The 17480-nt window shown below is 44.9% G+C and overlaps 1 pseudogene; it reads left to right on the forward strand.

Annotated features, from left to right (window-relative positions):
* Positions 1-7265: 7265 nt before the first annotated feature.
* Positions 7266-8413, forward strand: LOC148363365 (18S ribosomal RNA; annotated as a pseudogene).
* Positions 8414-17480: the final 9067 nt, after the last annotated feature.

Genomic DNA, 17480 nt, shown 5'->3' on the forward strand with positions numbered 1-17480 from the left:
GGCCAATGTCCTGAATGGAGGGAAGTGTAGTCCCGATTATTTTCTCTGCTGTCCTCGTTACCCTCCTCACACTACCCCAGTCGGTAGCGCTGCAGCCTCCACACCACACTATATTGATACCTGATGGTAACTAAAACATGGCTAATCATGCTATATCTCAAGACAGTCTCACCAGTTAGTCATATGTTCACATCATACTTGCCATATATATACTGTATCTATGTATGTATTAACCAGCTCGGTAGCCTAGATAGTAGGGCGCCCGCTCTGAGACTTGGAGGTTGCTAGTTCAAGCCTCGGCCGAGTCATACCTAAGACTTACAACATTGGTACTCATTGCCTCCCTGTTTGGTGCTCGGCATTAAGGGTTGGAATTGGGGGGTTTGCTCACCTAATGACTAAAATGGCTGCACCCTGTTTGGCTGCGGCTGCATCGGCTCGCTACAGTTTAATTGTACGGGTCAGGTGTATTGACATTTCGTTCTGTGTGCATGGTTACAAAAAATGACAATAAAAGTAAATTCTATTCTTTTCTTCTATACAATTTCAGTTTATTGCTACAGTGGCTTGTCTCCTATCAAAAGTGAGCCAAGAAGAGTTCCGCAGGTTCAAGAGTGTTCTCCATCTGGGCACCGGTGCCGTGGAATGCTCTTCCCCCTGAGATCCAAACTGCAACCCCAGTGGAAATGTTTAAATCTAAGCTTAAAACACACTTCTACTCGATAGCATATGAACAACCTATATTTTGTCGACAATATCTGTGTATTATTTTTTATTGCAACATCCATTGCAGCCTGGTCATCCTGAAAAGGGGATTACCACATGTGCGGTCCCTTCTCAAGGTTTTGAGGTTTTTGGGTTTTTCCTTGCCCTCATGTTGGTTTCACATCGGGGATGGTGTAATAATAGTCTGTAATAATAGTCTGTGCAATAACTTGTGCAGGCCTTTGAGACTATTTGTAATTAAGAGCTATACAAAGAAAAATTACTTGACTTGACTTGACATTTGATTATCTCATTAGAAATATGCAATTTTCAGCAAATTTCATTATAGATCATAATTCCAAGTTAAATTCTAAACAGAAATCCCAAAGTATAAAAGTATACTACAGTCCATTGCTTGAATGTTCTTAATCTTGGATTCTGCTAGTTTTGTTTTTAACGCTGCTGTGTTGGCCTCTCTTCACTTATTCTGTTTGGAGAAAGCGCAAGAAACTCTTTAGACCTGGCTTCCTACCAGATTTGGTTTGGCAGAGGGCAAAGCCAAGTGTGTGCACGGATAAAATAAAATGAAATTGAATTACTATCCAGCGGCTGCCCAGAAGTCTGTTATGACTTAAATCTGAAGAAATCATCTGTTTCAGTGGAATATGGCAGGCAGTGCCTTTGGGTCCTGTCGGAGACCAGATGGACAGCTATCTGGTTGAATGTAAAATTGGTGCCATAAGTGCACCGACCAGGACTATTGCATCACGAGATCTGAGTAAGAAAAAAATGTATTCATGTAAGACTTAAAATCAAAAAACGGGGAAAAGCCCGCTTGCAGAAAATAAAAATCTTATTTGAAATCAACAATTAGATTTTACCTGTATTTGGAAGACCGCTGAAAGATTACATTTCAGTATATAATGTAGCTACTTGACTTTATCTACAGGTATTTTAAAAAAATATTCAGATGATGCTCTTTGTTTTTCTTTTGTTGATGAAAGTGAAGCAGAAAACGTATATATATATATATATATATATATATATATATATATATATATATATATATATATATATATATATATATATATATATATATATATATATATATATATATATATATATATAAATATATATATATATATATATACACAGGCTTGGGGAGTAACTGAATACATGTAATGCAAAAACCTGTTAGGATATTTTCATTTTGTTTCTGTCACATTTTATGTTAGTTTTGCCGGAGTTCAAAGAGAATAACGCAGGCTTGGGGAGTCACGGAATATATATATAACGGCATAAACTATGTTTTGATTTATTTTCATTTTGTTTCTGTCGCATTTTATGTTAGTTTTGCCGGAGTTCAAAGAGATTAACGCCAGGTGAGAAACATTACCATGTATTGTGACTCATTTCATACGCAGGCAAATTGTACCCATTTTTATCCTCATTATCAGGCTTGGGGAGTAACGGACAGGCTTGGGGAGTAACGGAATACATGGAACGGCAAAAAGGTGTCTCCAAACACCGGCCGGGGACCTGCCCACAGGAGGCAGCAGCCAGTCCCCAAACACCGGCCGGAGACCGGCACAAATTCTAAGTGCTACAAGCCTCTGCTGACCCGACAATAAAACTTGGTAGAATTTTCTAAGTCCTAAATCCTAATCTAAGGATTTTTTTTTTGCAGGATTACAATTTTGCCGTTGCTGGCATGGCGTCCAATGCAAAGAATGCCTTTTTCTGGGTGGAAATTTCGTCATTATTTTGTTATTCGAGCGGACACAGGCAAAAACAACACCGTGCAGTGCAAATTATGCCTTCCAGCTGAGAAACATTTGTCCTCGTCGAAGGATTCCAATTCTAATTTGAAGAAACATTTACAGGTAAATGTATATACAATGTGCATATATACGTATATAAAATGTATATTACAATTGTTTAATTTTTTATTTGTGTTGTTGCAGAGGAGGCATCCGATACAGTTGCATCGGACCACGGAGGACACCAGTCAATGTGAGATGGATGGACAGCCTGGTCAATCTGAAGACGGCGAAGATGTCTGGCATCCTCCTTCCAAACAATTAAAACTTGTACTTGGACACAACATATCCCAGAGTGCTGTCAGTAGACTGATATTAGACTTTGTGATTGATGACGTTCAACCTTTCTCCTTGGTTGAGCAGCCTTCATTCAAAAAGCTCATTGATGGAATCAGCGGTGGCAAAACAGTCACAGGCAGAAAGACACTCGTGCAGCGTATATAGAGGGAATTTGCTGCCATGAAAGAAAACTTGACTGCAACACTTAAGAAAGTGTCATATGTGTGCACAACAGCAGACTTGTGGACTGCACACAACAAAAGCTTTTTTGGTATGACATGCCACTGGATTGAGGATACTCTTGAGAGGAAGTCAGCAGCACTAGCCTGTGCACAAGTAAAGGGACGGCATACTTTTGCTGTCCTTGCAGCAAAAATAGGTGATATAAATGCAGACTATAATTTGCAGCACAAAGTAAGGGCCACAGTTACAGACAATGGGACTAACCGAGAATTTGAAACAACTGAGGGGGCAGCGCCAGATGATTTGGATGATGGAATTAGGTTCTTGCATATGGACACAGCTCTGGAGGTGGAGATAGATGAGGAACTTCACTTCGTCCTGCCTCCTCATCAACGTTGTGTAGCAAACACACTGAACTTGATTGCCAACAATGATGCTGCTTTATCCACCATAAAGCAGCATCAAAAGGGCCGTCCCGGAAAGTGTATCGAAGTGCAATGGGAAAGTGTGCTTCTATATGGAACAAAGCACATCGATCATCAGCAGCTGCAGAAGTCGTGCAGGATATTGCCAGTATGAGAGTTACGGTTCCATGTGTCACAAGGTGGAGCTCTGAATATATGGCCATTGCCAAACTGACTGCACTTACAGAAGATGAGCTGCTCAAGAATCGGTGTGACCAGGCTGAATCCTCATGAGATGACTTTTCTCAGGGGATATGTAGCTGTCTTACAGCCACTTGCTCGATCCATTGATCTTCTACAGGGGGAGAAAAAGTGCTATCTGGGGTTCCTCATTCCAACAATCTTAAGCGTTAAATCTAAACTCTCTGGGATGAGCCAGAGAGTTTAGTTTTTACACAAGCTGTGTACACAGTACACATAATTACTGCAGTCATTGATGCAATTGATTATCACTTTGGTGCCATGCTAAGCAGCCATGATGCCCAAACGGCTACAACTACCATGCCAAGATTCCGCATGTGTTGGCTTCCTGTTGAGAAGAGAGCGGACACGTTCAGAGCAATGGTTGAGGAGGCAAGCTCTTTGGAAAATGGGAAATCTCCTGCAGCTGCAACAAACGCCTCTCTAACACTGATGGATCAGATGGATATTTGTTTGTTTTTGGGAAGAAAAACAGGACTGACAAGTGCAGAGCAGAGGAAGAGGTTCGGAGGTTCCTTAATGATACCGTTAAGACCATGGACTCCCTGAATGCATTTCCTTTGGTTAAGCAGCTCTTCATGAAGTACAATACTACGCTGCCTTTCAGTGCTCCAGTCCACCTTTTCAAATATGGTGGAAATGTACTTACCTCATCTCGTAGTAGAATGTCTGATGACCACATGGAGCAAGTCCTCCTCCTTCGTTATAACAGAAAGTTTTTCCCAAAGCTCAGTTTTGATTGAATATATGATTGGGCTGCACATTTCCAGTCTCAGGGTTTTACAAATGGTTCCTACCTCCTACACACGAGTTCTGCAAATGTATAAGCAGCAAATGTTCTTTTTGCCTTGCTTTATGTTCTTAAAGTGTAGTACAATTTTTATTGTCCTTTTATTTCTTTTTTGAAAATTAATAAAGCACACCTGATTTGTTAAGTATGGTGCAAAGGATTAATACTTTATTTCTGTTTAGAGTTGTGTATTGTGAGTGCCCTTAATCTATATAGTAAACTTAAAAAGAGCACTTAGTGTTTTGTTAACAGACTATTTCCATTTGGAATTTTGCTTTAGGCCCATACTTAGATTCATATTTCATCTTGTGGTCATAAAACCAGGCTTGTGTTTGGGGACTGGCTGTGGGCAGTCCCCCCCCCCAAAAAATGGGCCCTCCGAAGCGGGTCTCGTGTGCCAATCGCTCAGTTGGGGAACCAGTTGGCCCGTGGGACCAGGCGGGCTCACCCGGGGTGAAGGGTGCTGTAACGACAGCTTCAATTAATATTCCGAGGCCCCATGTCAGCCTCCATGGAAGTCCAGGTTCAATACTTAAAAATTTTTCAACAACCGGAGCCAACGGTGGGACTTGCAAACACCCAGGACGACGGCACGCACCCTAAACCGGCCCAAAAACTATACGATCTCTTGTTAAAAGTATCTTGTAACAATAGATGTAAAAATGTATTGTGATTTTACGTCCATTCACTCAGAGCGTTTTGAATTTCATCCCTTAGAACCCCTAAAAAAGCCAAATTGTGTCAGAACGTAAAGGGCAGTGTGTAAAAAAAAAAAAGAAGTCATTTTAGGTCCATTGACTTAGGGCGTTTTTAATTTCCGCCCACAGAAACACTGAAACAGCCAAATTTGTCCAAACTTAAAGGAACAGTGAGTGAAAAAACCGTGAAACCCGTTTAATGACTTTCGCTCGAAGCGTTTTTCCGAATTTGAGGTTGCAGTGCCTCAGAAATGCCCCTGCTTGCCTCGGACATAAAGGGACAGTGTGTGAATAATAATAAGTCATTTTACGTCCATTGACTTAGGGCGTTTTTAATTTCCGCCCACAGAAACGCTGAAACTGCCAAATTTGTCCAAACTTAAAGGAAGAGTGAGTGAAAAAAACGTGAAACCCATTTAATGACTTTGGCTCGAAGCGTTTTGAATTTCATCCTTCAGAACCCCTAAAACAGCCAAATTGTGTCAGAACTTAAAGCGACAATGATTGAAAAAAAAGTGAGACATAAAGGGACAATGTGCAAGCCAATGAGGTGCCCGTTCATTTCAATTTGTGCTCCAGTACTGCAAAAAAATCAGCCCGGAGCCTGAAAAATGAACAAAAACAACGTTGTCAAATAGGACTCCATTCATTTCCAATGGGTTTATATATTTCCAACAACAGCCGCAGTACTGCCAAAATCCATCCAGCGACGCTGTAGTATAGGTGTCCAAACGGCCCATTCATTCCCAATGGGGGTTGCAGTAGCCTCCCGCAGCCACTCGGGGGCATGTATTGTGAGAGAAATACATTGGAGTGAACAAAACGGCCATTCATTCCAATGGCTCAATGTATTTCCAAAGACAGCCGCAGTACCGCCAAAATCCATCCAGCAAAGCTGTAGTTGAAGCATCCAAACGGCCCATTCATTCCCAATGGGGGTTGCAGTAGCCTCCCGCGGCCACTTGGGGGCAGGTATTGTGAGAGAAATACATTGAAGTTAATGGAGCGCCCATTTATTCCTATGGGCAATGTATTTCCAATGGGAGTGTAGTACCGCAAAAATCCGCTTGGGGGCCCCGAACTTGAGGGCACCGATTTCCCTCAAGTCCCGATTTCATACCCCAACTCCAGCCGACAGCCAGAATTATAATAGGGACTCGCAATTTTGAAAGGTGAGCACCAGTGGCAAACAGCTGTGGACATTCAGTCCGACCGAGGAGAGGCTTGGGGCGGCCTCGCATCTCAAAATTACCGCAGGAAGATCCTGTTTTTTTCAAATTTTAAAGTATTGAACCTGGACTTCCAGAGATGCCACAGAGGGACCCTCGGAAGAGTGTGGGCCAGTTTAGGGTGCGTGCCGTCTGCCTGGGTGTTTGCACGTCCCGCTGTTTGCTCCGGTTGTTGAAAAATTTCTAAGTTTTTCAAATTTTGAAGTATTGAACCTGGACTTCCATGGAGGCTGACAGGGGGCCTTGGACTATAATTGAAGCTGTCGTTACAGCACCCTTCACCCCGGGTGAGCCGGCCTGGTCCCACGAGCCCGCCGGTTCCCCAAATGAGTGAGGCCCACGTTGGCCAGCGCAAGCCGGTGTTCGGGCGTGTGGCTCCTCCGGCTTTGCGGGTCAAGCTCCAGCGCCAAGGATACTAGGCAAACGTTGGGCCCCCCCGAGCCAGGTGGATACCTGCCTCAGAAAGAGCTGGGGCGGTAGGAATGATGAACCTCACATAATAAAAAGGAACGGAAGAAGTGAATGCACAATATATAGTTCTTCATGGCGAAATGTGCAAACAAGGGGAGACAAACCTTGAAGCGGGATCCACAGCTGGCACTCGCGGGGCTCTCTTCCGAAACCATGCCTTGGCGTGAACCTTTTGGCGGCAGAACCAAGACGAACCGAGGTCGAGCCTTAGTCTCGAGCTACACCTAGACGTCCACCGTCGCGGAGTCCGACGCCACGTGCTAGGGCTCCGTGCGAAACACAGTTTCTCAACACCTGCCCGTATCCTGTTTGAATACCGCTTTTCCAAAATGTGTCGCGCGGCCCCCCGAGCCTGGTTTTACCCATAACCTCGTCCCGGACCAGGGCCACACTGCCACAAGCAGCCCACTGGCGGCAGACGCACTCTGGTTGATCCTGCCAGTAGCATATGCTTGTTTTCAAGATTAAGCCATGCATGTCTAAGTACGAATGGCCAGTACAGTGAAACTGCGAACGGCTCATTAAATCAGTTATGGTTCCTTTGATCGCTCCACCGTTACTTGGATAACTGTGGCAAATCCAGAGCTAATACATGCAAAGTGCCGACTCGCGGGTGGGACTCCGGCTTCCGCCCCGGGGACGCGTGCATTTATCAGACACAAAAACCCACGCGGTGTCCGGCGGGCGGGGGCTCAGCCCGTTCCGCCGGCCCGGCCCCCCCTTTGTGTTGACTCAGGATAACCTTGTGCCGATCGCTCGCCCACCCGAGGCGGCGACGACTCATTCGAATGTCTGCCCTATCAACTTTCGATGGTAGACTCTGCGCTTAACATGGTGACAACGGGGAATCAGGGTTCGATTCCGGAGAGGGAGGATGAGAAACGCCTACCACATTCAAGGAAAGCAGCAGGCGCGCAAATTACCCACTCCCGACACGGGGAGGTAGTGACGAAAAATAACAATACGGGACTCCGAGTCTCCGTAATTGGAATGAGCCGAACACAAACACATCGGCCAGCATCCATTGGAGGGCATGTCTGGTGCCAGTAGCTGCGGTAATTCCAGCTCCAATAGGGTATTTTAAAGTTGCTGCAGTTAAAAAGCTCCTAGTTGGACCCCGGGACGCGAGCTGACGGTCCGCCGCGGGGCGTGCATCCGTCTGTCCCATCTCCTGCCTCTCGGCAAAAGCCCCTGTGATGTCCTTCACTGGGTGTCACCCGCGGGGCCCGAAGCGTTTACTTTGAGGAAATTAGAGTGTTCGAAGCAGGCCACACGGCCTCTCCCAGCTGGGAATAATGGAATAGGACTCCGGTTCTATTTTGTGGGTTATTATGAACTGGGGCCATGATTAAGAGAGACGGCCGGGGGCATTCGTACTGCGCCGCTAGAGGTGACGGACGAGAGCGAAGCATTTGCCAAGAATGTTTTCATTAATCAAGAAAGAAAGTCGGAGGTTCGAAGACGATCAGATACCGTCCTAATTCCGACCATAAACAATGCCAACTCACGATCCGGCTGCGTTATTCCCATGACCCGCCGAGCAGCACCCGGAAAAAAAAGTGTCTGGGTTCCGGGGGGAGTATTGTTGCAAAGCTGAAACTTAAAGGAATTGACGGAATGGCACCACCAGGAGTGGAGCATGCGGCTTAATTTGACTCAACACGGGAAACCTCATCTGGCCCGGACACGGAAAGGATTGACAGATTGAAGGCTTTTTCTCAATACTGTGGGTGGTAGTGCATGGCCGTTCGTAGTTGGAGCGATTTGTCTGGTTAATTCCGATTCCGAACGAGACTCAAACATACGCCCGTCGCTGTCGCGTGTCTGTGCGGCCGCGGGGAGCTTCTCAGCTACTGTCCGAGCAAGAGGTTTCCTGCACGGACAACAACGGCCGTATGGCGGCGGTGCCTTGTCCCGGCCCCAACCCAAAGCTATATGCGCACGCCCTCAGATCAGACGAGACAACCCGCTGAATTTAAGCATATTACTAAGTGGAGGAAAAGAAACTAACCAGGATTCCCTCAGTAGCGGCGAGCAAAGAGGGAAAAGCCCAGCGCCGAATCTCCGCCCTGCGGTAGGGCGTGGGAAATGTGGCGTACATAAGGCCGCTTTTGCCCGGCACCACTCGGGGGCCAGAGTCCTTCTGAAAGAGGCTCAGCCCAGGGACAGTGTGAGGCCGGTAGCGGCCCCCGGCTCGCCGGTAGCGGCCCCCGGCTCGCCGGGGCGAGGCCTTCTCTGAGTCGGGTTGCCATTTATGTGCCTTTGCGATACTGGGCTAGAGGGAGCCCGGATGATGGGAGCCCCCTTTCCAATGAACCGCTCACCACTCGTTGTGGAGGCCCGGGTGCTAAATGACTTGTAAACGACCTGATTTTGTGTCAGGGTGTCGTACCTAGCAGAGCAGCCGTCATGCTGCGATCTATTGAAAGTCATCCCTCGTCGTCCCGCAAGCCCCTGGTGACCCGACGAGCAAAATTCCCCCCCAGGCAGCGCAAGTCCCTAACCCAAGCCGGTAGACGGACCACAATAAACGGCTGCTGGTTCGCAAACCCAGCCCCAAAGTATGCAAGCCCCTGGTGACCCGACGAGCGAAAATTCCCCCAAGCAGTGCAAGTCCGAAACACAAGCCGGGGACCTGCCCACAGCAGGCGGCAACCAGTCTAGGAACACAAGCCAGGGACCTGCTCACAGGAGGCGGCAGCCAGTCCCGAAACACAAGCCGGGGACCTGCCCACAAGAGGCGGCAGCCAGTCCCGAAACACAAGCCGGGGACCTGCCCACAAGAGGCGGCAGCCAGTCCCGAAACACAAGCCGGGGACCTGCCCACAGGAGGCGGCAGCCAGTCCCCAGACACTGGCCTGGGACCTGCCCACAGGAGGCGGCAGCAAGTCCCCAAACACCGGCCTGGGACCTGCCCATCGGAGGCGGCAGCCAGTCCCGAAACTTGCCCCGGTCCCACGCCCCCTTCTTCCCAGTAAAGTCCTGCAAGCCATTGTGGCCTGACGAGTCCCCAAACACAAGCCAAGAATCCATCCACTAGTGTCGGCCACAAGTCCCCGAACACTAGCCCGGTTTTATGCCCGCAAGTCTCCAAACACAAGCCCGATTTCCATCCACTAGTGTCGGCCACAAGTTTCCAAACACAAGCCTGCAAGGGTTTCCCCGACCGGGATTTCTAACCCAGGCCTTCATCCACTAGTGTCGGCCAAAAGCCCCAAACACAAACCTGCAAGAGTTTCCCCGACCGGGTTTTCTAACCCAGGCCTTCATCCACTAGTGTCGGCCAGAAGTTTCCAAACGTAAGCCTGCAAGAGTTTCCCCGACCAGGATTTATAACCCATGCCTTCATCCACTAGTGTCAGCCACAAATTTCCAAACACAAGCCTGCAAGAGTTTCCCAGATAGGGATTTCTAACCCAGGCCTTCATCCACTAGTGTTGGCCACAAGTTTCCAACTGCAAGCCAACATCATTTTTTCCGTTCCATGTATTCCGTTACTCCCCAAGCCTATATATATATATATATATATATATATATATATATATATATATATATATATATATATATATATATATATATATATATATATATATATATATATATATATATATATATATATATATATATCAGACATGGGACCAAGTCACACATGTGCAAGTCTCAAGTAAGTCTCAAGTCTTCACCTTCAAGTCCCAAGTAAGTCCCAAGTATTTTTTTCTTGGGCAAGTCAAGTCACAAGTCAAGTCCCGAGTCTTAGATTGCCAAGTCCAAGTCAAGTCACAAGTCATAAAAACAGCGACTCGAGTCGACTCGAGTCCAAGTCACTAAGTCTCAAGTCCCCATGTCTGATATATATATATATATATATATATATATATATATATATATATATATATATATATATATATATATATGTATATATGTATATATATCATCTCATCTCATTAGCTACACCGCTTATCCTCAGTAGGGTCGCGGGGGTGCTGGAGTCCATCCCAGCAATCATCAGGCAGTGGGCAGGGGACACCCTGAACTGGTTGCCAGCCAATCGCAGGGCACACGGGACAGACAACTCACTCGCTCAATCACACCTTGGGACAATTTGGACCGGCCAATTCACCTGAAATGCATGTTTTTAGAATGTGGGAGGAAACCGGAGTGCCCGGATGAAACCCACGCAAGCACGGGGAGAACATACAAACTCCGCACAGGAAGTCTGGAGCTCGATTTGAACCCACGCAGGAGGTTCCCAAGATATGAACTGTGCCGCACATGCGCTAACCACTGCGCCGCCGTGCTGCCCTATATATCTCATCTCATCTCTAATTTTCATCTCATCAGCCGTACAGCTTATCCTCATTAGGGTCGCGGGGGGGCTGGAGCCCATCCCAGCCATCTCCGGGCAGTGGGCAGGGGACACCCTGAACTGGTTGCCAGCCAATCGCAGGGCACACAGGGACAGACAACTCATTCACTCATTCACACCTATGGAAAATTTGGACCGGCCAATTCACCTGAAATGCATGTTTTTGGAACGTGGGAGGAAACCGGATTGCCCGGAGGAAACCCACGCAAGCACGGGGAGAACATACAAACTCCGCACAGGAAGTCTGGAGCTGGACTTGAACCCACGACAGGTTCCCATGACATGAACTGTGCCGCACAAGCGCTAACCACTGCGCCGCCGTGTTGCCTGCCCTATATATATATATATATATATATATATATATGGACTGTCTCAGAAAATTAGAATATTGTGATAAAGTTCTTTATTTTCTGTAATGCAATTAAAAAAACAAAAATGTCATACATTCAGGATTCATTACACATCAACTGAACTATTTCAAGCCTTTTATTATTTTAATATTGCTGAATTTGGCTTACAGCTTAAGAAAACTCAAAAATCCTATCTCAAAATATTAGAATATCATGAAAAAGTATACAAGTAGGCTATTCAACTAATCACCTGAATCATCTAATTAACTCGAAACACCTTGCGAGGGTTTAGTGTTATCGGGGTTGAAATTGTAAATCGGCGACAAATATATGATATAAATATATATATTCATTCCGTTTTAATCATCGGTTTATTGGTAATACAAATCAGTTATCATATCATATGTCAGTTATTATATATTTTTCAGTTCACAACAATATTTTACATTATACAAAATAATATTGCTGAGATAATTATAGTAATCTATATTCTTTTGTTTATTTTCTTTCATCGAATCCTTGGCTTCAACACAGTAGTTTTCCTTGCCTTGCCTTTTCCTTCCTTGATCTTCCGAAGAATTTATCTGCCGTTTTTTCGTGCAGAATTTTTGCCGTTGTTATCACTTTCTGCATTATGTTTCGACTTATCACTGACACTGAAGAAATTACCAATTTTGTGTTGATGTTCACCTAATACTAACTGTTTTTTCGGAGGCATACTCCTACCTGTCAACCTCCAGGGCTCCATGCCCTTACAAACTGTCATATTTTCCCTTACAAAATACGAAAAAATCTTACACCATATTTTTTTTCAAACATGTTTGAACACCTTAAAAAAAAAATATATATATATATATATATATATATATATATATACGGCGGCGCAGTGGTTAGCGCTTGTGCGGCACAGTTCATGTCATGGGAACCTGTCGTGGGTTCAAATCCAGACTTTCTGTGCGGAGTTTGTATGTTCTCCCCGTGCTTGCGTGGGTTTCCTCCGGGCACTCCGGTTTCCTCCCACATTCCAAAGACATGCATTTCAGGTGAATTGGCCGGTCCAAATTGTCCCTAGGTGTGAATGAGCGAATGAGTTGTCTGTCCCTGTGTGCCCTGCGATTGGCTGGCAACCAGTTCAGGGTGTCCCCTGCCCACTGCCCGATGATTGCTGGGATGGGCTCCAGCCCCCCGCGACCCTACTGAGGATAAGCGGTACGGCTAATGAGATGAGATGAGATGAGATGAGATGAGATGATATATATATATATATATATATATATATATATATATATATATATATATATATATATATATATATATATATATATATATATATATACTAGTATATATATATATATATATTTTTTTTTGTTTGCTTGTTTTTTTTTTGTTTTTTTTTTTTGTTTTTTTTAAATTATTATTTTTTAGACCTGTTTAATGGGGAGCAAAGCCACCCGCAAAAAGTTAAAATCTGCGAAGTAGCGACGCCCCTTGAAAAAGAAAAAAAAAAAATCTCATCTCATCTCATCTCATTATCTGAACCGCTTATCCTTATTATTCGCGAGCGAGCCCCTAAACCGCGGCGCGGGTACTTTCGGGCGCGATACGCACGACGCAGCAGAATGCGCGTTCAGGCGAGGGAGGGAGGATCTTGTACGGGAGTCGGATTTGGGCACAACACCGGCGCACGCTTTTGGTGCGGCTTCCGCTTCACCGCCGTAATGCATAATAGTCTTTGAGATCCCGTCAGCAAACACGAGCTTTAACGTGCGCCACGAGCACCATGCTAAGCTAGGAAGGCTCTCGACTTACTCTGGCCGCACTGAGTGTACTGGTAGCCCACGGCTGCCACTCCTGGGTCCACGCGGCTTCCGCTTCACCGCCCCCTAACCCCCACAGGTCCCCCCTACCCCTTTCCCCCCCATCGATGGCCGTGTAGCGCCATGTAGAGCCATCGCGGCCCGAGCGGGAGACGTGACGTTGGTGACTTTTTCATCCGCATTAACAAACACATTTTGTAGAATACGATCGCGCTTTATTGTTTTAATAAGCGTATTGTATAGAATACGATCGCTTTTGTCGGAAGCGCAGCAGAATGCGCGTTCACGCGAGGGGGGATTCTGTACGGTAGACAGATTTGGGCACAAGACCGGGAAACGAGAACGGCGTGTCGTCGTGCTAGGGTCGTCGGCCGAGGGGGATTCCCGCAAAAAGTAGCGACGCCCCTTCAAAAAAAAAAAACAATTTTTTTTATTTATTTTTTTTACCATTACAGATCGCGAAGCTCTGAATCCGCGAACGTCGAACAGCGAAGTAGCGAGGTCTCACTGTACTGATTAAAGAGATGACCACAAACCTGTCTTTTTTCATTTTCTCCTTTTATACTTCCTTTTTTTCTTAACAACATAATTATTCGTAATATAATGCATCAAAGCAAGTGAGCCGTTTAAGAGCCGGCTCTCTTTAATGAGTTGAACCGAAAAAGCCGCTTCTCTAAAAGGAAACGGACTTCTACCACAACAATGATGTAATCTCGAAGCAACGATATCTCGTTTTCCGAGATCGGCGTGCAGACGAAAACTCGAAAAGCGAGACCAAAACAACAATGGCGGAAAAGTTTGGAGCGCGGTAAATCTTTGTTAAAAATGTAATCGGGTTTCAGCAGAGAAAACAATGACTCATAAAGCCATTGTTTCCTTTGCTGGCTGGCCAGAAACAGAAGAAAGGCAGAAAGCCCAAATGCACTGTAGTGGTCCGCAAACTGACATCAGATGACTGGACTGCTGACCACAACCAGGCATTTACAGAACTCAAAAATGCCTTCATCCATTCTGTTGTTTTGGCCATCCCAGACTTTCGTTGTCCATTTTTGCTGTTGACTGACGCCTCACTGGATGGCCTGAGAGCTATTTTGTCCCAGTTACATGAAAGTGACACAGTGGCTAGGGCAATTGAGTTTGCTAGCAAGTCCCTGACCCGGTCACAAAAGAACTACCCAGCCCACTGTTTGGAATTTCTTGCACTGAAGTGGGTAGTGTGTGAGAAGTTTAGCCATTGGTTGAAAGGCCCTAAGTTTACCATGTGGACTGACAATAATCCAGTTACACACGTTATGACTAAACCCAAATTGGACTGTTGTGAGCAAAGATGGGTGTCAAAGCTGGCCAGTTACAATTTTGAAATCAAATACGTGCCACAGACTAGTAAGTGAACCTCTTAGTGAACCCACTGCGGAAGCTGCTGTTTTGTCTGATACTGCAGTCCAAGAGACTCTGAGAGATTCAACAAATGAGCCCGTCATGGCAGCGAGGCTGTCTCATTTTGTAGCCACAAATGCCCAGTCATTACTCATGTCAGGGTTTACTGTGTCCAGTCAAGAAGTTGCTGCTGTTGTCCAGACACACACTGAATGGGCCTCTGGTGCGAGAACTCGTGCAGCACAATTAATAAGTCACCTGCCCCAGCTTGTTCCAGTCTGCCTGCCTTCTCTGAGGATGACCTGAGGGACGCTCAGTCCAGGGACAGGGTTTTGTCTCATATTCATTTTTATGTGGAGCGGTCTCGTAGACCATTCAGATGTGAAAGGGCACACGACACAAGTCAAGTCCTGAGTCTCCTGAAGCACTGGGAAAAGTTTGTTTTGAGTGATGATGTTTTGTAGAGAGTATCCCGTGATCAGATTTCAAAAGCAAAACGCCATCAGTCGGTGGTCCCTGCAGTCTGAAAACAGTGCTAAATTTTGGGGTTATTTGTGTTTTCCAAATTAAAACACCAAGCTTTGTGGAGAGCAATATCTTAAAACCAGTTGTACAGTATTATTTTGAAGCCAAAGATTTCTACATTTGGGATGCTGCGACTATTTGTCAAGTAGCACTGCAAGTCCTGGCCACATGTAACACATACATTTATTAGGACTCATCATACTTGTTACAGGCAGTTATAATTTTATTCAGAACCATCATCACCTTCTTTCTGCTTTTTTTCAAATATACATCTCTCCTCCTTGCTAATGCTCTCTCCAAGAAGATTGATGGAAAAGATTTTGCCAGATACCAGATGTAGTAGATTGAACCTACTGTATTAATGGAACTTTTTTGCATATAAGTGTCTTATGTATTTGCAGAGGCAAAAATAACCTTTGCACTTTTAAGTGTTGAGACATGATAGGCAAATATACAAATCCCCAATGATCGACTGCTTTTTGTGCTGCGGTCATGTGAACTTATAATGCTCAGGGTGTGAGAGTGTAAAGATGATCCCCAGATGGTTGCATGCGGGAAATTTATGGATGAACAGTGGTCTTATATAGGGAAAGATTGGGATGAATGTGCACATTCTATACCGCCTTGAGACCTACTCCACATATGTTCTGCCCGGGAGGCCGTTTGATATTCTTTAGCTCCGTTTCTGGTTTGCTAGGCAGAGGAAGAGAAACAATTTTGGTCATAGACTCTATTAAACACTAAGTACTGTATTCTATAAACTTTAAGCAAACATTTTATGACCACTTGGAATTGTCCATTAAATAACAGATGAATAGTATCTGTTTTTGTTTCACAGTTATTGTGCTTTCCACACTAATGTAACACAATAGCATCAGGGGGGACAACACATTGTGTTAAAATAATTGGACGGGGGGCCGATCAGGAGATCTATGTATCCAATTTTTTTCTCATTTATAAAGGACTATACGTTATATTTATTTTGTGTTTCTTTTAATAATATTAGCCTCATCAAATAAGTTTTGAAATGTGCCCAATTCAAGCAAATTTATAAATTAAATTACTGTTTAAAGTACCTAGTTTGCTGTTTAATTTTGTAGTATTTCTGTAGATGTATTTTTGTAGTGCTTTAGTAATTCTGTGGGCTTCCTGTTTTAAAATACAAAATTTGTGTTTAGTTTTGCCGTAAGTTGGTTGCACACTCTCCTTTAAGTCTCATATAAATGACATCACCCGTTCAGCGTCTTCCACCTGCGCTCCATCCACTGTCTCCGCCCCTCTCCCTTACCCCACACGCAACAGCCCTCCTCGTCAAAAGCCTTGTCACCTCACGTCTTGATTACTGCAATTCCGTCCTCTACGCCTTACCTCAAAAGTCACTACATAAACTTCAACTGGTCCATAACTCTGCTGCCCGCATCATCTCGTCATCACGTCACCCCTGTCCTTCAGCAACTCCACTGGCTTCTAACCAACCATAGAATCAAATACAAAATTATGCTCTACACCTACATGGCCATTCATAACCTTGCCCATCCCTACCTCTCCGACCTCCTTTATATTGACACGCCATTCCGCACCCTGAGATCATCTTCCTCCCACCCTCTCACAGTACCCCCTCCCTGCCTCTGCTCTGTGGGTAGCAGAGCTTTCAGCCGCTCTGCCCCTCAGCTCTGAAACTCATTGCCGCCTGACTTCCGAAATTCTACGACCATGTCCACCTTCAAATCCGGTCTTAATAATCACCTCTTCAAATTTGCCATTCTTGATCATATGCCTCACACACGGCCCTTTTTAACCAATATGTGTTTTATTGGCTACTCATTACTTGCCTGTTTTACTATTGTTTTTACTCTTTGTTTATTGTTGTATGCTACTCATATTTACCTTAGGGGTCCTGAAAGGCGCTTCAAAATACAATGTATTAATATTATTATTATTATTATTATTATCATTATTGTTATTATAGTATTGTTGTGGATTTCTGTAGTAGTATCTTGTAGTTGACACACAAAGGGACAATGGGGCAAAGCTGGCACCCAGTAATGTCAAATTTTTGTAATTAGTTGTATGTTACTTACAATTACATATATTGGCATTACACTTTGACAATTTATATCTGTCTTTCCAGATTAAAAAGCCTGCAGGGCTCAATGTGCCCCGCAAACTGTACTTTGCCCACCCTTGCACTAACTTATAGTTAAT

The sequence above is a fragment of the Urocampus carinirostris genome, chromosome 7 (genome assembly GCF_059441175.1).
Source record: "Urocampus carinirostris isolate Australia breed hairy pipefish chromosome 7, RoL_Ucar_1.0, whole genome shotgun sequence".
Taxonomy (NCBI): Eukaryota; Metazoa; Chordata; class Actinopteri; order Syngnathiformes; family Syngnathidae; genus Urocampus; species Urocampus carinirostris.